General features: G+C 44.3%; 1 long non-coding RNA gene across 1 annotated transcript in view; it reads left to right on the top strand.

Annotated features, from left to right (window-relative positions):
- LOC142787527 (uncharacterized) overlaps positions 1–22668 on the top strand; it is a 294797-nt gene that overhangs the window by 18723 nt on the left and 253406 nt on the right. The window lies entirely within an intron of this gene.

Below are 22668 nucleotides of genomic sequence, written 5' to 3'. Positions count from 1 at the left end.
TCTTGCTGCTTCGGCATCGCGCTACAAGTAAGGAGCTGCTTGTAGATATTCATGTGACGTTCCAGTTTCCTGCAATCACATTCGTTGCTTCGCTCTTGTGGCATAGCTGTGACTTTTTTTACTTCATACTGTCTATTAGGCTCATTCTTTCAGAGCAAAATGCTCACACAACCAGATGAACTGATGTATTTCCGCAGCTTCATTGCACTCACTGCGTAGCGGGGAAGGTGTGCTCCTTACGTAAAGTAAGTGTAAAGGACTGTAGGCTGATCGTTTTCTATACACACAGCAGTGTTGACTCGGTGTGACTCAGACACCCTGTGACACTGGGTTGATGTGCCGAATTGCATAAAAAGTGAAAATGACGTCAGATGATTATAAAATAGTTGGCACTCAACAATGCTACTTTGCATCGATCAGTGCCACCTGAGCGCTAGCTGATCTCTCATTTTTTCAATATACACATAAACGCCCATACTAATAATGGCAACTGCAGCTACACATGCACATACTGACTGAACATTTTTACAATAAACGTTTTTTATCTTTCTGGGCCATTTTCGCGGTTGTTGATGTTCACAAGGCCAAATTTAAGAAATCCGATAGGCGCTGATGGGAGCCGAGCCTCTATAAAAGTTTAGTTGTAGATCAAAGCCATGTTATTATAAACGAACAACCAAACGTACTTCAGAGTTTGGGGCGTATTGGCAGCTGGGTTGTCTGTGCCGTTTGAATACTTAGCGTTTCATCAATGTAAATGGCGTTAACAAACCCTTATTTTAGAAGCTGCAAGTTACACTATCTCATATACGTAGTATTCATAACTTTAAGAAGAGTGGCCAGTGAACTACTGGGAGATTTGACTTCTAGTATTTGTTTTGAATTTCAGTATCACAACTAGCTAATAAATGTCGAGGGCTAACTTGGACATTTCTTTAAAAGAAGGTCATTGGCAAATTACATAAAGTGAAGACAGTGGCGTTCGCTTAATAAACCACATTTAAAACTAGACATTACAAAGTGTGAAAATAAGCATGAAAGCAGATCAGACTCCGATAAATTGCCTAATATGCCACAATCTTTATTAGCAATACAGCTTTAGCATCAGTAATGATAAATATATATTTCAATCACAATATTTTCCGAAATTGTGACAGCGAATATCATTGTTCTTTCTGGAGTGTTTTACACATAACAGTTCTGGTGTTGGGACATTTGTTGTCCCGTTAACACATGTGAAAGTTGCCAAATTAGCAGCATCGTATATACATTGCTGGTGCTCAGTGAAATTGCATTAAGGTTTAAAATGAAATTTTGCGTGGAGAATACAATGACGTTTCTACGGGGGCATAACTATTGCAGCGTACTTGACATCACTGTGTGCTCCTCTGAATTAGCGGCTGGAGCAGACTGGACTGCAGACGCTGATACAAGAGCAAGTGACCACATGCCAGTATTCATATATCACTCAAAGTTGAAGAAAACGAGAAATAACCGCACAACAAGAATTACAAATTGGGCAATCTTTCGAGAACTACAGAGACAAACTCTTGAACCTTGTTCTGACGCAGAAACGTATGCATGGAAGATGAAAAAATTTCTAACAAAAGCAACTCGTGTAGTACCCATTCAAGAGAGGTATTCGGGTGTTGACGCTGAGTATGAGAGGCTTCGGGCAATACGACGCCGATCTGAAAGAAGATATCACAGGTCGGCTAATTTAGAAGATTTCAAGGTTGCACAGAAAGTACATTCTTCAATGCATAACCAACTGCAGAAGCTTTCAACCAAAAGGTGGCAAGATTTATGTGCCTCACTTTCTCCATTTACCTCGGCGCCTCAACTGTGGAACATGGTACGCGGCCTCCGACAGCCAGTAGTCCACTCGAGACCACTACAGGCTCTAGCGCTGTCTCGAGGAGTTAGCGAACGTGTGATTGCCGAAGAACTTTGCGATCTTATACTGAGAAATGGAGAGACCGCACAAACTAGCAAATATAGATCCTCAGCAGAATCAGCTTCGGTGGTTTTAACAAAGTTCTCTGCTATCAGTTCATCAGATCTGCATGACAGCTTCACACCAGAGGAGCTCCAATATGTGCTGTCTTTAGTAAAACGAACACGTTCACCAGGAACAGATGGAGTTACATACGCTGCTCTTGCTAATTTGTGCAAAAAAGAAAAATTACACCTGTTGGACATCTATAATAAAAGTTGGCAAGAAGAAAAAGTTCCGGAAAGTTGGAAGATATCAAAAGTAGTACCGTTGCTAAAGCCAGGGAAGAGCCCTATGCAGTTGGACTCATTTAGGCCGGTTAGTTTGACAAGTTGTTTTTCAAAAGTGATCAAAAAAATGACCAATGAACATATTTTATGGTGGCAAGACATGAAAAACTTCTACTAGAAAGCATAGCCTGCTTCATAAGAGCTAGATGCACAATGGACTGCATTCTGGATTTGGTCACAGATGTGGAAAACCAACGAACGCAAGGAAACATCACTGTCGCTGTATTCCTTGATGTCCACCGAGCATACGACACAGTGAGTCACGTTCACGTTCTGGAAGGCCTGGCGTTACAGGGATTGAAGGGCAAGATACTGCGTTGAATCGCTGACTTCCTGAAGCACCGGAAAATTTTTGTAGTTACGCAGGAGGGCCCAACGTCAGAACATGTCGTCAACCAAGGAGTGCCACAGGGCAGCGTGCTAAGCCCTACTCTCTTTAATGCAGTCATGGCGCAGCTCCCGTATAATCTCGCACTTAACATCAGATGTTCAGTATATTCTGATGATATAATTATATGGACATCTGGTCCATCGTTTTTGGATGTACAACAAACTGTACAAGAAGAATTGGATTATGTAGACCGTTTTCTAAAAAAAATAGGTATGGCACTGAGTCTGGCTAAAACAGCCATACTTCCGTTTACATTAAAACGACCTGGAAATTTCTAGATTATTCTGAAAAATTAGCCTATTCAAATGGTTAAAACTCATAAATTCTTGGGAGTAATTTTAGACTGGACACTAACATGGTCGCCTCATGTCCAGTCCCTGGAACAAAAAGTGAATCAGGCCATTTGAATCCTCCGGAATCTCTGCGGGGCCAAATGGGGTGGTACTACAGAGTTGTTATTGGCCCTACATGTTGCCTGGATACGCCCCATCGTAATTTACTCACTGCCTCTGCTGCATGGACTCCCAGCCTCCACCGAAAGGAGACTTCACTTGTTATTGGCGAGGAGCTTGAGGATATGTCTGGGTTTACCACGGTCAACTGCCAGTGCTTTAGTGTATGCGGAGGCTCGAGAGCCACCTTTGGCAGTACTCCGAACTAAAGAAACATCTCGAAATTTATTTAGAATTTTCACGCAACATGAAAGTCACTTTTTATATGGTGCACTAACACAAACGACGGCAACGAGACTACGGGATACTATATCATCATTTCAAGCAGTAGTACCAGAATTTAAACAATGAAAACCTTCAAAGCCACCTTGGACGCTGCCACTTCTCAACGTTATCCGTGAAATAGACGGCATAGAGAAGAAAGCAGACATGGCACCTCTAGTAGCGGCACAGTTGGTACTTCATCAGCTTCATGTAATGCATAATGAAAAAACGAAGATATATACAGACGGATCATGCACAGAAGAAGCGTCAGCCTGTGCGGTCTTTATACCCGAAATTCACAAAAAGAATATGTACAAATTATCGCACAAATCTTCATCGACGACAGCAGAATCGGTGGCTATCGTTGAAGCAGTTAAGCTTATCTGCGAGAATCGTGAGCCACGAAAATGGGTAATATGCACTGACAGCAAACCTGCTCTTCAGCTAATCAGAAATGTGAAATCACCTAACAAAAATGGTGAAATAGCACAATGTATCGCAGAAACTGTGGAATATGCCTCATCGCAGGGTCACAACATCGTATTCCAGTGGATACCCAGCCACATTAGAATAAAGGGAAATGAAGATGCTAATAGTCTCGCGAAGAAAGCATTGAAGGAAGGACGGGATTGTGCAAACCCTATGTCTGGGGCGGATATTCGACATTTTATATCGCAAGGAGCTAACCATTGTTCGATGGAGAAGTGGTTTGAGAGCCCTTAATCAAAGGAAACGGTACTTTATGAAGTTGATCCACACAGAAAAGTTTCCATAGCGACAGACCTCCCACGACACCGAGGTACATTGATCCACCGACTTAGATTGAAAGTAGCATACACTAACAGCTTCCTGCACAAGGTACATCGATCCAACTCACCGGAATGCCATTGTGGTGATGCAGAAGAAAATGTTCGCCATATTCTTTTGGAGTGCGTTAAATACGCGAATGAAAGAGAAAAATTAAAGAACAAATTAGCAAGTTTGGACAGACGGCCCCTAACAATAAACTACTTGGACCATGGCCTGAGATGCATCTACAGAAAAAGGCAATAATCTTTCTGAGAGACTTTTTAGTGAAGACCGGACTGGACAAGTGCCTATGACGGACAGCCAGAGATGGGTATTATATAAACTGTGGTCATGTATATACTGACATTAAATTAGTAAGGTTCGCGTGTAAGAAGTTTGTGACTATGTCAACTGCGCGAAGAAAACTGTGTATTGGCATGATATTTGAATTGGTTTCAGTGTGCTATTATGTTTTTTTTTTCTTTTCCGTATTGTTGAGTTTTGGGTACCGTTCTGTATTATTATTTTATTTTTCGCTGCAGAACTTTGTGATTTGGAGTAGCCGAGGCAATAGGCACCTCAACCTCTCCACAGCAAAACAGAACAGAACAGAACAGGTTCAATCTAATAACACGAGTGTTTGTTTCTGGGCGGCGAATTTCTTTCACTGTCAACTCGAGTATAAAAGGTGGTCTACTGCACGTACCTCAGGTGTCAGCTTCTTGGGATAAGACGATATGCTTCCCACGAAAAAAAGAGTACCTGTTGCATGCTTTGTGCACTCGGCAGTCTAGCTTCACTGCATCTGCATGAAACCAGTATCATAAGCACATTCCCGCTACTTTCGCTTACTTCGAGAGAAACTATGGCCATCTATTTTTGATAGGTTGTGCGCTAAAGACAAACTAGGCGTCTTCACTATCTACGCGAGCATACCTATGCATACTGATTGCGCGATAAGTAAATTATGTGCATATGCTTGACAAATGAGGGCTTCTGCTTAGAGGAAGTGTTAGACCAAAAAAAAAATGCACAGATGCCCGTATAATCAACTAATGCAACTAAGGCAATAACTATCTTTTTTTTCTCACTCCTTGCATTCAGAAGTCACGTGAGAAACATATCTGATGACACAGTGCTCTATTCTTGCTTTATTGAGGCTTGTTTATTGAAGTAGCTAACCTCCTTGTCCTTTCATTTTTCTCTTCCTCTGTAGATGAATTCGACGTCACTGTTCCTAAATATTTGCTCAAGGTTTCATGAAGGGAGAAAGAGGGAAATAATTAAAAGGAAGACACAGGGAGGTTAACCTAGATGAACTGGTTTGCTACCCTGTGCGGGGGTAGGGAAAAGGGTCGGAAAGAGGATAGATGTAGAGCGATATAAAATAAATTAGAAAAAAACAAAACAACAACAAAAAATAACCACGTGCGCACACATTCAGGGAGTTCCGATCACAGTCGTTTGGACAGGCTGGTTGCACGCAAAAAGCGCCGGAGCGCCTTCACAGCCTTCTTCTGCGACATAAAGTCCTGTCGGCAGCGCAGTAGTCTTTCTTCCGAAAGAGGCTGGTTGTCCAGTTCATCTAGTGCATTGCAGAGTGACTGTCTCTGCGAGCAGTATTGTGGGCATTCACATAGAATGTGCCAAGTTGTTTCACCACTGCCACAATGGTTGCATGCAGCAGTGTCAGCCATTCCTATGCGGAACGCATACGCATTGGTAAATGCAACGCCCAACCATTATCTGCACAGCATAGTAGCGTCTCGTCGACGTAATTCCGGAGAAATTCGAAGACTGAGAGTTGGGTCTAAAGTACCTAACCATGCATGGATGAAATGTGACTCGTTCCATTGTGACGTGGTGCGCTTGCGAGCAAGCATGCGGAGTTTCCGTGTAGCGTCAGTTCCGGAAAGCGGAATTTATATTTCATCGCTTTCAGTATGGGCAGAGCGGACAGCTCGATCGGCCCGTACATTGCCAATTATTCCACAGTGACTTGGAAGCCATTGAAAGGCTATTTCATGTCCATCCTCAATGAATTCGTGAGTCTTTTCTGCAATCTCAAATACCAGCTGTTCGTACGGGCCGTGGCGTAAAAGTGATGAAAGGGATTGCAGTGCCGCCTTCGAGTCACTGAAAATTGTCCATTTTTGCGGCTGTTAATCGCTAATAAATTGCAATGCGGCACGAAGAGCTGTGAGCTCTGCTCCCGTTGATGTCGTAAGGTGGGAGGTCTTGAATTTTCTTGTCGTGTCTTTTATCGGAATAACAAATGATGCCGTTGAACTGTTCTGTAAAACAGAGCCGTCGGTGTATACGTGTAGACAGCCTTGATACGTCTCGTATAACAAGAACAGGGCAAGCTGTCTAAGAGCAGGTGACGACATATCTGCTTTTTTCTTTATGCCAGGTATAGTTAGCCTTATATTAACCTGAGTCCGGCACCAGGGAGTAGTCGAAGGCCTGGCGGCGGGTGTGAAGCATGTTGACAAAGAATCGCGGTATGTGGTGACCATTTGGCAAAGTGACTAACGTGGTCTGTCTGCTGGTAAAGAGGCTATGTGGTGGCAGGATGTCCGAGCAATATGCCTTATATGTGTCCTGAGTGCCTCAACGTCGATATGCGTCGTGATGAGGTGGTCACCGGCGATAGCTACAGCAGTCATTGTTGACGCACTACAAGGCAAGCCGAGGCAAATCCGGAGTGCCTGGGACTGAACACTCTGTAGCGTTCGAAAGCTTGTCTTGCTTGCATTGGTCATTGCCGGTAAACTGTACCGCAGGAAACCAAGAAAAAGTACTCTGTACAGCTATAGCATTGCACTGGGAGACATTCCCCAAGTCTTCCCTGCAAAGAACTTCAGTATATTACAGATGTTCATTAACCATTTCTTCATGTACGAAACGTGATCGCTCCATGATAGGTTCCTGTCAATTATGACGCCCAAAAACTTGTGCGATCGAACGTATGGTACAGTTTGACCATTGATGCTTATAGTGTACTTATCCGTAGGCTTTCGTGTAAAAGCTACAAGGGCGCAATTCTCGGAAGAAATTTCCAAGCCTCGATTTCGGAGGTACAGTAATGTTTTAGTGGCAGCTTTTTGAATTCTCCCTCGTAACTGCAGGCGTGCTACAGCGATGCCCAAACGCAAATATCATCTGCGTATATTGATAGCCTGACCGTGCTTGGAAGATGCCCAGTGAGAGCAATTAACGTAAGATTTAACAGCACAGGGCTGAGTACGCCGCCCTGGGGGACGCCACGGTGGCTGTAATGTGGAGACGTTGGACCGTCTTCAGTGCTCACAAAAATGGATCGCATTGACAATTAACTACGTATCCAGCAATACATCCGACCACCTACTCCTATATCTTCGAGAGCGGTGAGAACAGCTTCATGCGTAACGTTGTCATACGCCCCTTTGACGTCTAAGAACAAAGATGCGCAGAGACGCTTACGGCCTTCCTCGTGTTGGACATAAGTGACCAGGTCGACTACGTTGTCAATCGATGCTCGACCACGCAAAATCCTGCCATGGCATTGGGGTAGGTGTTGTTACACTCCAAGAACCACTCCAGGCATCCCAGGATCATCCTCTCCATAACTTTGCCTACACAACTGGCCAATGCGATTGGACGATAAGATGAGAGGTCCAACGGTGACTTGCCTGGCTTCAGAAGTGTAACTAGAGACTTGTCTTCCAGCTTGTCGGGAGCGTTTCATCTTGCCAGGATTTGTTGTACAACTCCAAAAGGAGGATTTTCGCGCGTTCACCCAGATGACACAAGGCCCTATAAGAAATTCTATCGGACCCTGCTGCCGACGTGCGTACACACAAAGCCAGTGCTGCTCTGAGCTCCACGATGGAAAAATGCATATTCATGCGGGAGTCCAGTGTTTGTGGACAGTTAGTCGAGGGCAATAGGCTATTGGGCACTGCGAGTGGCCCAGATACTCTGGCACAGAAGTCTTCTGCCACGTCAATGCCGCGTCTCTGTTCAGAAAGTGCGAGAGCCCTGAATGGTGACCACTGAGTGGGTTTTGTGCGGAGACCTCGTACCGTCTTCCACAATTGGGATAAAGGTTTTCGTGGGTCAAGTGACTCACAAATAGCAGTCCAACGTTGTGACTCGAGTTTATTTATCCGGCGCTGAATTTTCTTTTGTATACGTTGAGCAATCCGTAAGTCTTCTATTGCCTCCGTGCGTCGGTATCTTCGTTCAGCACGCCATCGGATTGCTCGAAGTCGTTCTAGCTCGATGGCAAATTCCGTTACTTTGGGAGAGCAGGTGAAGGTACACGTAGTATCGTGTATTGTGCTTTGAACTATCTCCTCTATGTCGAGGGATATGTTTGCTTCACATTGCTCTTCCATGCGAGACTGGAATTTCAACCAGTCCACTCTCTGAACACTATCGCGTATCTTAGCATGGGACAATCCTTTGATTTTGACGTAAGTGGGAATGTGGTCACTTCCATGCGTTTCTATGTCTGGAAACCACTCAGAGGTGCCTGACGAGGCCTCGTGACACAAAGGCCAGGTCAAGGCAGCTGCTATACCTTGAACCACGTAGGAACGTTGGACTGCCATCATTTAGCAAGAAACGTTGGTTGTCGGAGGCGAAGGACACCAACTTTCTCCCTTTAACATTGGTCTTTGAACTTCCCCAGATTGTATGATAGGCGTTGAAGTCACCAATTATAATGCATGGGTGAGAAGTTGCTGACAGGATACCTTGTAGTCTTGTACGGTCGAAACGGCTTGACGGAGAGAGGTAAGCACCCACAACCGTGATGGTAAGTCTCCTTTTCACTGTTATACTTATATATTGATTGTCGTCGTGGGGTGACACCGGATGATGAATGTAGGTAGGTCGCGGTGAATAAACATCAGAACTTTGCTATTGTCCGCAGTTGTAAACGACATGAATGACTTATAACCAGAAAGTCTGATTTCTTTCTCCAAGTTTGGCTCGCAGATGACAATGAAGGGGAACTTATTGATGTACACGAACCGACGGAAATCGGTGATGCGTGACCTCAGTTCACGGACATTCCATTGAATAATCGCTGCTTTTTGGACCTCTTCTTTGAAAGACAGTGGCTGGTGAGCCATTATTTACTCAAGCGCGGCGAGTACTGGACTCAAAGCGTCCAGTAATTGCAATGCACTTCTTGCTGACGGTGTGCGCATGTTGCTTAACAACAAGCGAATGGCGTTAATTAAGGGTCGCAAAAGAGCTATCACTTGCTGATCTGTGCTCCGCCAGTCCTCCATTGCAGCAGCTTGCTCTGGAGAAGACGGCTTCTGCTGCGGCTCTTCTGAGCGTTGTGTACGCGTAAGTGGAGGCCACTCTTCTGTAGAGACTGGTCTGCCCCTTTGCTCTTTTCCAACGTCTGTGTTTGCCGTGCTGGAAACTGCAGCTGGAGATCTTTCCTGATGCGTCGACTTATCGCCTGAAGTTGGCGCTCTCCAACGTGAAGACCTTCGACGGCGACGTCGTTTTCGGCGGATTTTCTCGGCAGCTTCTTTGTGGGTTGAGCTGTCTCGTACCATTTGCTTCAAAATAGAAAATTCTTTCTTTATGTGCGGACATTCTTTTGAAAAAGCCTTGTGAGCACCCTGACAGTTAGGACACTTCAGTGTGGTAGCGCTACAGTTGTCTTCCGCGTGTGGTTCGGCGCACCGCGGGCACGCTGCAGAGCTCCTGCAAACGCCCTTTACATGGCCGATCTTCTGACAATCGAAGCATTGCACGGGTTTAGGAATGAACAGTCGAACTTGTTGACGAAAGTGGCCAACCTTCACGTATGCGGGAAAACAGTCACCTTTGAACGTTACTCTCACACAACGGGTGTTACCAAGCCGTCCAACGCTGACAATGACGATGTCTTGACTCGCTGATTTTATAAGTATTGGAAGGTCCGCGTTTGGGATTTCCGTGTTAATGTCGTAAATGACTCCTGATGTGGTCGCACCATCGGCTGGTGTAATGAACCTAACTGCAATGTTTCCCAGTTGTGTTACTTAGTGCTGCGTGCTCAGCGCACTCGGGTGCCGCACATCGACAGCCAGGATGTTTCTTCTTGTATTAAGCCGTACGTCTTTAATCTCGTTCAGCACAGTGTCCTCAAAATAGAGCGAAAGCGATTGTCTGTTCAGAACACGCAGACTTTCGGTAGCGTTCTTTGGCACAAACAGGATGGAATGGGGCCATCGCTGGGGTGCCGTTTTCACGGTGGCTGTACTTGACACCGGCGATGGATTGATGATCCGTCGCTTGACCTTGCGGTGCAGGACAGGTTGAAAGCCGTTGTCTGGGGACTCGTCACAAGATGCGGAGTACAGCTCAGTGTCATCGCTATCACTGGATGTGTTTTCTCGCTTCCTCGAGGTAGTGGCCGCGGTCGAACTGGAGTCGGACGTCACCTCGTGAAGTTGTACATCCATTACCGCAACCTACGGGGCAATACACCCCACAACTGCAGCGAAAAGTCCAGAAAAGCACTGAGACGAGCAAGATGTGTTCTACAAAGAATCACTTCGTCTTCCTCTTTCTTACCTATAAGCAAAGCAGCTGACATAGAAAACAAGTGAACTGGTTTTTGGGGCTTTATTCTTTTTTACAGGCACTTGACGACTTCAAATAATATAATATGCAAATTGAGTATTACATTTTGCAAGCTGAGCCACGGCGTGCTCACTTCTTGGTCTAAGACAACGCATCTCGACTCACGCAATAAATATAGATGGTTAAATCGATCGCAATTGTGAAAATAAAAGATGCTCTTTGCGTGAAATGTGAGGAAGAATATTTTATGACGACAGCATTCGCCAACAAAGAGAAACTGGGCATAGACAGTCTGAGTAAGCTTGGGATGGAAAAAAAAGTCCCGCCACAGTTTTCTGCTTTTTTCAAAGTGATCCTAATTTGTAAATACATGGCTCATCACTGTGTGAACACGCTGTCTAAATAAACCCAATCTTGGCATTTTCATCCGGGGAATTCATTGCGGATGCAGCCGACGAACTCGCTTCTGAAGTTCCTGAAGACAGCAGCTTGAATACCGACAGCTATAGCGACGATAGAGTGACCAGTGACGATAATGTGACTAGGAGCACTGTGTTTATCTGCGTGTCTGCTCCTCTGTCTTTCTCTCACTTTTTTTCTAGTGCACGCAAAGTATATCTTGCTAGTTTCTCTAGGCAGGTAAAAATTCTAGGCTTCCGTTTTCTCTAGCCTTTCCCTTCTTGCGTTTGTATATATAAAAAAACTTAGGATCAGCCTTCCTTTTTTCCTAGGCTTTCTCTTCTTGCGTTTATATATAAAAAATCTTAGGATAAAACGCATCTGCATGCTATTGAACATGGTCTGAACGCCAAAATATTAATGAGAGTGCATGTCAGAATATAACAAAATTTAATTAAGAGCACATGCCACATTATACAGTGAGTGATGCTGCTGACCTTGCTAACTATATGGGAAGTTGACCTTTCGAAAGAGCTTAATTAAAAGAGCGCCATATATCAAGCACTTTCCGCAACAACTAGAGGTGTTTCGCAACTTCCACTGTGTAATACGACCTTAATTGTTCTGGCCGGTGCGAATATGCCAAAAGACAAAAGCGAAATTTCGAGCTCATTCTGTTGCAGGAACTGGGAAGTCACTGATATGTTGAGCTCTGTGTCGCAAGCAGGCGACGCGGGCGCTAACGTGTCGGCAGTCACGGAGTCTTAGGACGTACTTATTGCGGTCGCGTGGTCTTGCCGCCGACTAGTCATGTCAGTAATGCGTGTGCTTAACTTTGTGTTTGGGACACTTCGTATGTCTCCCAGAAAATGTTAAGGTTCTTATTAGCTCAGTCTGGCTGTGACAGTGGCTAATAAGACTATGAGCGCTACTCAAGAAGCAAGCGAGAGATCGCGAACGGAACGGGAAGTCAAAGACGTATTCTTTTTTCTTACCACAGGAAAGCTTTAGTGCAATGAAATACGTCCTATGGAAAGTTGATCTCAGGGTACGCATTTCCCAGTACTTGTATTGTTTGCAGGGTGCTATTTTGTCTTTATGGAGCAATTCTCAGACTGCGGGTAGCCTTACCACGGGAAATGAAACATATGGTCATTATGCGTGTCTCTTAGTGTGGTAACTTGTGTGAAGTTGCAGAGGTGCACTAATTAACTGACTCTGTTGAAAGTGTGCCGTCCCACTATATGGCGCTAATGAGGCAACATGAACGCAACATCCCAAAATACGAAAATTTTTGTTGCAACGCTTTCTGCGTACGCAATGTTTGCTTCAGTTTTCGTTTTTTGTTGAGCTCACGCATCGTTTCTTTATAATAATTTTACTTTATCTTGACTTTTTTTCCCTCTTTGGAAAAAAGTTACGGAGGTAAACCTCGAAGGTAAGCTGTTGTCAGCACACGCTTTCTCACTTTCTTCGTCGGGAGAAAAAAAAACTATCCAAACAGAAACAGTGCAATTGTTTTTCGTTGTGATGCGCCTGCGTCGTTAAAATAAACATACTCGCTCTGCCCTGCCCTTAGGGACACACATTTTTGCAGAGCGCGAATATATTTAAAAAAGTTATCAGCTGGTACTTATACTCAAAAAGCTTCAATGTTGTATGCTTCAATGCGTTGGGACACCTTGGACAAAAAGCTAGAAAAGAACTTTTAACATGCTTCAACAACTCCTGGCTCAGCGGCAGTGTTCCCCGAGAATGGAAAATTAGTCGATCAATACCACTTTTGAAATCGAGAAAATCACCATTGGACTTGACAGCGTATCGCCCTATTGCCCTCGCAAGCTGCCTCGGAAAAGTGATGGAAAGGATGGTTCTATTTCGTCTCGAGTGGTACTTGGAACGATACACCAAATACCCTTCTTGCATGGCAGGCTTTCGTCGGGGCCGCTCCTCCATTGACTGTGTCCTTGATTTGTCGACATTTGTTCAACAAGAAAAAAGTCGCAAGCGCATATCAGTGGCACTCTTTCTTGACGTGAAGGGTGCATATGATAATGTAGCTCACGATGCCATCCTCACTTCTCTCGCAGCAATGGGCATTGGTGGACGAATGTTTCAATGGATAAAAGATTATATAACTGGCAGAGGTTTCTTTGTACAAACATATGAGGGTACAACTGCAACACATTACACCTACTGCGGAGTACCTCAGGGAGGTGTTTTAAGCCCCACATTGTTCAATGTGGCCCTCATTGGTCTGGTGAAGGTTCTGCCAAAGTCGGTGTGCCTATCCATATACGCCGATGATATTTGCCTCTGGAGTGCTGCAGTTACTCGCCCTCAGGTGCGTGCACGAATACAGCGGGCAGCAACCCTCACAACAGCCTACCTTCAGAAACAAGGCCTAAATATATCAACTGTGAAGTGCGCGTTGATGGCGTTTACACGCAAACCAATGACGCCATACCCTGTTTACATCAATGGGCAGAGTGTCAAATATGCACGGACGCATCGTTTCCTGGGCATAATAATCGACAGAAGTCTTTCGTGGAGCCCACATTGTGCGTACTTGAAGAAGAGACTGCTATCTATTGTGCATATCATGAAATTCTTGTGCGGTAAAGCATGGGGAACTTCTGTGGCCTCCATGCTACAGCTGTACAGGGCCCTATTTCTGGGTCTATTGCGCTACAGCTTGCCGGTACTGACTAACACTTGCAAATCGAATACTCATTCATTAGAGAGTTTGCAGGGTCAGGCACTGCGTATCTGCCTAGGACTGCCCCGATGCGCTTCTACTTATGCCACAATCATGCTTGCCAAAGACCATCCGGTCAGGACATATATAGCTGTGGATTGCCTCAGAGCGCACATTCGACATGCTAGCCGTGTCCCCGACCACCACTTGGCCCTTCTACCTTCCGGAAGACCACGTGCTACGTTTTCAGACGTCATAGCCAAGCACCTAAACAGCATTCCATCAGGATATACGCCAGCTGCGAGAACGGCATGCCCTTTGTGGTGCCTCGACCAGCCGCAAGTACGTCTAGAAATTCCGGGAATCAAAAAGAAAAGCAGTCACTCCAGAGTAGCATTGAAGCAAGCAACACTGCTAATATTACATGAGTTATACTTAGACCGAACGCAGATATAAACTGATGGGTCCGTCTCATCCAGCAGCTCATCAAGTGCCGCTGTAATTCCGGCTGCAGAAATGACAATCAAGTTTAAGTTGTCGCATATGACTACATCTACGGCATCAGAGCTTGCTGCTATAAGGGCTGCTTTACAATATCTCGTTCAAGAACGTCCAGGAAAATGGGTCATATTCTGTGATTCGAAGGCAGCGCTTCAGAGTTTACAGTCTGCCATGCGTAGGAGGAGCCATGATCACCTGGTACAAGAAATAAGACATTGCCATCATGAAGCTCTAGCACGAGGGCATGAATATTATATATCAATGGCTGCCTGGACATATCGGTATTACTGGAAATGAACTAGCCGATGATGCAGCCCGCTCAGCCCATGAAGAATCCTGCGTAGTCCCGATTCCTCTATCGAGGAATGATGCAGCAAGACAACTTTGCCTCCTGGCTCGAGATCTCACACGCACGTTCTGGTCGTCTACCAGCTTCCAAAGGTGTCAATTTTGTGAGCTGGATCCTTCGCTAAAGCTAAAGCTACCATCACAACTTTCCCGCTCCGATGCGACACTGTTATGCCGCCTTTGGTTGGGTGTTGCATTCACAAAGGTGTACTCCTTTCGCATTGGTATGGCAGACACTCCTACATGCGACTACTGCGGAGATGAAGAAACCATCGAACACGTCCTCTGCAGCTGCGCTTGCTACGACACACAGCGATGCCAGCTACGGATGGTTTTGAATCGACATGACCCCGGACCATTTTGTGTGCAGAAGATACTAGGACCTTGGGCATCTGCCTCAGTTGCGCAGAAAGCAACTAAAGCACTGCTTCTTTACCTTAAGTCCACAAACCTGAGCGACCGCCTGTGAACTGTGTGTGCTCACCGAGTGTGCTCGTGATTGTGTGTACCTTCTCATCTTTGTGCAACCTCTTTTCTCCCCTTTATCCCTTCCCCAGTGCAGGGTAGCAAACCGGATGTGTGTCTGGTTAACCTCCCTGCCTTTCCTTGTATCTTTATCTCTCTCTCTGTCTCTCTTCAATGTTGTACACTTCAAATTCTTAATTTTCTGATTCACTGTGATCACCTTTCTTATGCAACATTACTAAACGCCGATATATACCGAACAAACTGGAAGGGGGGATAGCCGCCGTAGTAGCTCACTTGGTAGAGCATCGAACGCGTTATTCAAAAGTCGCCATACATTTGTTATGGTCACCAAATGTCTGAGATGTATGGAGTGGAATGACCCTATTATAACCTTTGTTTAAAAAAGGGCAATATAACCCAGTCAGAACTGAAGATTGGCCCATTTAACAACAGGCTGTCAGGAATAAGTTGCATAGTGGCAAGAATAAATTGCATAGTGTGGGTCTTCGGGTTGCGGATTTTACACACGTACGTATGTAAAGAGGATGCTAAACTTTGAAAGTGCCACGCAACAAAAAACTAACTGAATTCGAAACAAGAACGGTGAGAAACGCGCAGAGGCTTTTAGGTCCTTGTTGTTTAAGGTCAGCGCTGTTTTTTGTACGTATATATGACTGCGTGTGAGTGTCTGGCGTGTGAAACATCACTTCCTTAGACCAAAGTCACAGTATTTTGTCTTGCGGTTTGCGTTTGTTCCGTATGGCCTCCAATACAACCGAAGAACAAACGGATTTTTCTCTGACAGAATAAGTGTGGTGGGGGGGGGGGTGCAGCCTGGAGCCTGTAATGAAGCATTTTGTTTTAGTTAAAACCGGCAACATATAAATGTACACCTAGTAGTATCAACTAACTTAAAAACAGATAACATTGATTTTACAGTGCATTTAAAACAAGCCCGAAATTGGTCGGTGGTTGCGTTTTGTTCTTTGCGCGTTAAAACTCCCCTTAATTTCTTTTTCTATCACGCTTCGAGCTGTACACTTCAATATTCAACGCTTGCGTTGTCTTTCCTGAACGTTGGGAACGTTCGTTTACAACGAAAGAGAAGAAACGCAAGTTCTGTGAATCACGGTGCAGTGTTTCTTTTTTTTTTCTGCTTATACGCATTTAAAAGGCTACGCTACTTTTCAGTTCGTACATCTGTATATGGGTCCTAAATAATGAACATGCGTTAAGTAAAACGAAGCACATTTTTAAACAAAGATGATAATTGGGTCATTATGCACCAAATATTGCAGACGATTTGGTGACCATCTCAAATGTATGGCAACCTTCGAATAATGTGATCGACGCTCTACCAATCGTGCTACCACGAAGGCTATTCCCCTTTCCACTTTGTATGGCACATATATGCATTTACTAATGTTGAATAAGAAAGGTTATCATAATGAATTAGAAAAGTAAAAAACTATTTATGTTTTGCCAATTATCTCGGAAGTCTTGAAGAAGCTATCACATAAGAGAATAATGAATTTCATTAAAAAATAAAACTACTCATCGAATGGCAATTCCGATTTCGTAAAAGTACATCAACAGAGGTGGCATTGCTCCAACAAAAAGAGTATATTTTAACGAGGTTCGAAAAGAAGCCAGTAACGGTTAGAGTGTTCATTGATTATACCCAAGAATTCTACTTAGTTAATTGTACAATTCTTATAAAAGAGCTTAGTTGTTATAGCACACAGGATTGTGACTTGAACTGGTCATACCTAAGCAACCAGCAACAAATAGTCGAAATCAATAAGGCAGGTTCATAGGCTCAAAAGCTACCCTGCGGAGTTCCGCCTGGGAGCATATCAGGTCCTCTTTTATTCATTTCTTTTCTGGTAACAATATACATGACCTCATAGGCATCTGTATGGACACATTACAAAAATTAGCAGCGTGCTCATTAAGAAATGTCATGAAAATTAATGAAAGTAAAACAAAGGGTAATATTTTAGAGGAAAGAATAAAGAATTACCCTCCTCTCTCCCCATGTAGAGATTGTTTTATGCGATCGTAGCATTGAAATTCTGATAAATTTAACAGTCTTGTAGTGGTCTTTTCTGCAAGTACCAGGGACAGTCATGTCAATGCAGTAATCAAGAGGTGTGCTGACATAACGGGAATAGTTGGTCGCCTCAAACACCTTCTCTCCGCACAGATGAAACTATTATTTATAATTCACCTTATTGCTCTTGTTTAAACTACTGTGTACTTGTCTGAGGCACAACACTATTTTCTAACCTGCAAGAAATACATAAAATGCAAAAAAAGTTTATTCGGTTTGTTTAGAGTCTGCCTTTCAGAACATCAATTTTTGGCTTGTTTATTGATGCTCACATTATCACCTGTAATCATCTGTATCGTTATATACTAAGTGTTCGTTTTATATTTAAATAAAGATGACTTTTAGAGTGCTTAAGAGATATTGCTTGCCTGTAAAAGAAAAAAAATGGCCCCGTATCTGGTAGTTACACTAAAAATGTCGTCGAAAGACGATAGTCTTGCACCTGAAGAAAGTGAACAAAACGTTTAGTAGATGTTCTGCGCAAGAATATCGACGAATGGCATTTTGGAAGCGCTGCGTCAGAGTGCCTCGAGCGTGCAGCGGAGGCGAATGAGCGCATCGAGTCACGTCACACGTGAGACATGAGCGCTATCTGGCAGTTACGAAGCGCGCTGCGTGCGCGCCCGTCTTGGAGGAAATAAGGTTTAGAACGGAAGGACACGGTCAGGTGCCGCCACCATGTCGTTTTAGGAAAGCGTTGGAAAAACTGGCTTTCGTGCAAACGTTGCATTATCAGCGCACCCTGATAAATGCTGTGGTCCTTAGAATTACTTATGTATGCCTTTTCTCGTCCAAAGGCACACAGAATATTGAAGTGTGGTTATGGTGCCTCAGATATGCGAAATAATGGCTTTTTCATTAACAGTCGAGCAAGTATGAACGCTAAGACTTGAGCGATATTGGTGAGCGCTTCAGATGAGATCCATTGTTGCGAGTATCGTTTCGTGTCGTTAGGGGTACCAACGTAGCGTTAACGGCAGACAAACAGACAAAAGACAGACCGAAATTTTTGCGTCGAAGGTCCTCAAGAAAGACTATTGTTTTTAAAAACAGCATTATGCCTCCCGGAAAGGGGAAACATGGATAGTATCGGCCGCGCATTAAAACTTCTCAATGCAATGCTTGTGCCACACCTTGCCTTTCCTTCTCAATCATCACACGATAACTAATTTTGATCGCTTTTGTTATCATCAAGCAAGCTACTCTTGAAATTTGTAAACGCTATTGGTTAGTGATATTGCCGCGAAATCTTGCCTGCATTCAAACAACGCGCCCATCACCGCGCACACAGGGACACACATGCGTGCCGTCTTTTGTCGTGCAAAGACGATGATGGCACGAGCACCCAGCTGGAACCGGCTGATGTGCGCCACGCGCTCGTACTTCTCTTAAAAAGGAAGAAAAAGGCGAACATCTTTGGTGTTTGGCTGTCCCGTTCTACGACCATAGTCCATTCCTTTGAGTTGTCGGCACAGGTTAGCACTTTAATAAATACGTTTTATTACACCCCCGAGTCCTTCAACATCGTTACAATATGTATATATTCGTGCTCTTACTTTGAATATTTTCTCACTATATTTCACGCTTGTGGTTTTTCTTGTGTTCAATGCCGTTGTTTTCACAATGATGTAACTTTTGCTTTACGATATTTTTTTATTTATATGTAAATACAACAATTTCTGTGCTGCTGTTAGCCCTTGTTAAAGGCGGCAGCGGGCTCGTTAAGCTGTCGGAAGACAGCTTTTACTCGCCGCTCCCCTGTGGAATGTTAAATGAACACAAATAAAGTTGATTGAGTGTTTGATCAACTTAATCATGGGAGAGTCAGTCAAGACGCCTACTGCCGTTATGGCGCGTGCAGGACACTTTATCATGCCTATTGGTGTCACGCAGCACGTGATCTTATTAGGAGCTGTCAGCTGACCAATTACACCTCACAGATCACCTCATGTAACGCAGTCTGCCATAAGGTAGGCGTGGTCCCTGCCTTCGGCAAGTTATCAGTCAGTTCTTTGTTTCTTCGCTACATACGTCTAAAATGAGGAGTTACCATACCCTTGTACTTTACCGCGGGGAAGTAGCAGTTAAAGAACTCAACTGCTGACCTGAAGGTCGCGTGTTCGATTCTAGGCTGTGGTAGTTGTATTTCAAAGGAGGCGTATTAACAGAAGCCCTTGTATATTGTGGGATGTCCGAGCACGTTAAAGAGCACATGGCCAAAATAACTGGAGCCATTCACTAAGGCGCGCCTCACAATCATATCGTGCTCTTGAGGCGTAAACGCGAAGGTATTATTTATTAGTTCTTTTATACGCAGCCGCACTAAGTAACGGACGTTGTATTACTGATGTTTGGGGAGATATATGCTTACTTCACATTCTCTTCCCACCAAAGACGCTGCTTGTCTACCATCGCAAGCTAATTGAATTTCGCTTATTTCGCTCACGAAATGATTTTGTTTCAATAGCTTCTGGGGCTAGCAAAGTTTCGCGTACTAAATGAATAAAACAAACTGAAGTGCTCTTTATAGCCACTGTTAACCTGACTAACAGTGTTTTTGCAGATAAAGTGAGCGAGTGAAAGAACTTTATTATCGATCCAGCACATAGGGGAAAGAAGTAGGGGAATTAAAGCAACTTGCAGAAAAGGGAACGTTTTCAGCCTTAATGACATTCTTTTCTTTCCTTCTTGAACGAGCTCTCATCAGGACGAGGCGAAAAATTGGGCTCAGTGCTTTGTAAAGAGCGAAGTGTTCGTTCAATCGTGCTGTTTGCGCCCTGGGTTCACCTAATGAATGCGAGGTTCTGCATAGTGCAGGAACAATAATGGCAATCTGTAGTTAGTGGCCAATAATGTCTTAATGGGTGGACCAACGTCGTTTGTTTTGTTTTTGTTTGTATGCAATAGGGCGTTGCAATCGCACGTAATTGCTGAGACTTGTTGGGGATAACATTTTCTATTTTGTATAGCTCTAACTACCCGTACTGCACCTCTAGTACTTATCTTATTCTCTAGCACAACGCGGCAACTGTTGTCTGAGAACAAACAAACTATACACTTCTATGCTAATCAGCTGGTAAGTGTGGTGTGCATGCCACTTTTATTGAAAGGCGTTTATTGAAAGTACGTGTTCGTTTAACAATATACACTGGGTAAAGCTTCTAGTCCTCATCGGGTTGATAACCCTTGTTTAATTCGTGAACCTGACGACTTGTTAATATAGGTTCAGAAATACCAAATGACTTCTCAAGACAGAACATGCGCGTTCCTTTGTTTGTGTAAAAAGACGTAGCAAACACATAGATTGGCATACTAGAAGAGCTAGCTCAAGACAGCGCTTGAACGAAGGCACTAAAGTAACTTCTAAAGCCTAAAACAATGAGCATTATCGTGTTTATAGCAATAAATACATAACTCATGTTCTCGTAAATACTGATAGGAACTACAAAATACAAAATTAACTAATAAAATAAATTCTTGTGAACCAAATCTCACGGATTGGTCTTCGTGAGAGCGTACTCGGTTAGATGTTTGGTTCACCGGCAATAAAAACGGCACAATTAGGAAAACCAAGTGCAGTAGAATAGAGGTATTTTTCTGAGCGCCTTCTCCCGGGCTTATATTTTATCTAATACGAAAATAATTTCTCTAACAATTCATAAGATTTTATCTAAGAAGAAATAGTTCTTTTACAACATCGCTGTCCATATCGCCTACCTTAGAACTATTTCAAAAAATTTACATTTCAAGAAATTACAGGAGACGACGACGAAGTGATTCTGGCATAAAACACTGCTGTCACTATCTGTAATTTTTCAAAGCTTTTCTGCGACTCTGTGGAAGATACCGTTCCAGTGACTGCGGCGATGGACGTGGATTCGCCTGGGCTTCCACCGCAACCATCAACGTCGTCTGCAGCTACCACGAGAAAGCGTACGGGCCACCCGAGTGATGCCGACAGCAAGGACACGCTGATTTACTCTACGGCCAGCGACGAAAGCTCCGATGAAGGCGACTTCGTGTCTGTGACAAGGCGGCAGCGAAAAAGAAGACTAGTGATGCCGTCTCCAACAACAAGTACGAATGTGAAGACGACGCGAGAGCCCACGATATACACAATTCTGTTTGTGCGGGTCGATGCGGCTTATAGTCTCAACCGGCTCAATCGTCAAGTCGCGTCTAGGTTTCTTGAGGAACTCGCCCAGGGAGAGGTCGCGGACGTGCGGATTAATGGCCGTAAGAATATCCTCGCCGTAGACGTCACTCAACGAAGCACATTGGAAGTGCTGAGCAACGTCAAGATGTTGGATAACATCAATTTTCGCTCATATATATCTGATGGCCGCGGCTCTACGGCAGGCGTCATTTACGATGTCGACATTTCCATCAGCGAAAGTGACTTTGCTGCTCTCATCAAACCGGTGTCTGCAGAACTTACTATAATGCAAGCTCGTCGCCTTGGCAAATCACGCTGCGTGAAGCTTGTGTTCAAGGGTGACAGCCTTCCTTCGCAAGTCAAGGTCGGCCATTTTCGACACACAGTGCGACCCTTTGTACCGAAGCCCCTTCAATGCCGGAAATGTTATAGATTGGGACATGTCAGTGCTGTTTGTACAAACCTGGCTGTGTGCTCGCTATGCTCAGAATCACATAGCGCAGACGCTTGCCAAGCAGAACTTCGAAAATGCAGAAACTGTCATGGCCCTCACGAGGCATCGTCAAAAGATTGCCCAATCATGAAAAAAGAAATGCAAGCGTTGCGGCAAATGGTCCGGGATGGCTCAACTCACAGGGAGGCCGCTGCCCAAGTACGACGCCGGCGGTCTCGTCGCCGGAGGCCCCTGAGGAGACCCAGTGCTGAAGCAAGGATTGAAACTCACCAAACGACCGCCGGCATACCACCTCAAGCGTCCAGGCACGCCGACAACAAATCCTCCAAGCAAGACAAGAGCATCACCGGCTCGCCTGAAGCATGGCCAGCGCTGCCAACTATAGACCCACCGTTAGAGCCACTGCATCGCTCGTCTACAATCACTTCGGAACGAGAATGCGGTGATAGTCGCGACAAAGAAATCGTAGCCATGGTAAAGGCCCTTATGAATACCATTCGTATGCTCCTCACTAGCATTGACAGTCCGGCTGCAAAGAGTGCACTTCAGTTAGTGGATACGATCTATCTATCTATCTATCTATCTATCTATCTATCTATCTATCTATCTATCTATCTATCTATCTATCTATCTATCTATCTATCTATCTATCTATCTATCTAGCCGCCTACGACATTTAGTTCTCCTGGCCGTTTCGATAATGGTATCGATACCAAACTTTGTATGGCATAACATGACTGTATGAAGAACATATTTGTCTAATTATAACA

Source organism: Rhipicephalus microplus, chromosome 2, assembly GCF_043290135.1.
Source record: "Rhipicephalus microplus isolate Deutch F79 chromosome 2, USDA_Rmic, whole genome shotgun sequence".
Taxonomy (NCBI): Eukaryota; Metazoa; Arthropoda; class Arachnida; order Ixodida; family Ixodidae; genus Rhipicephalus; species Rhipicephalus microplus.
This window is presented reverse-complemented; position numbering and strand designations above follow the sequence as displayed.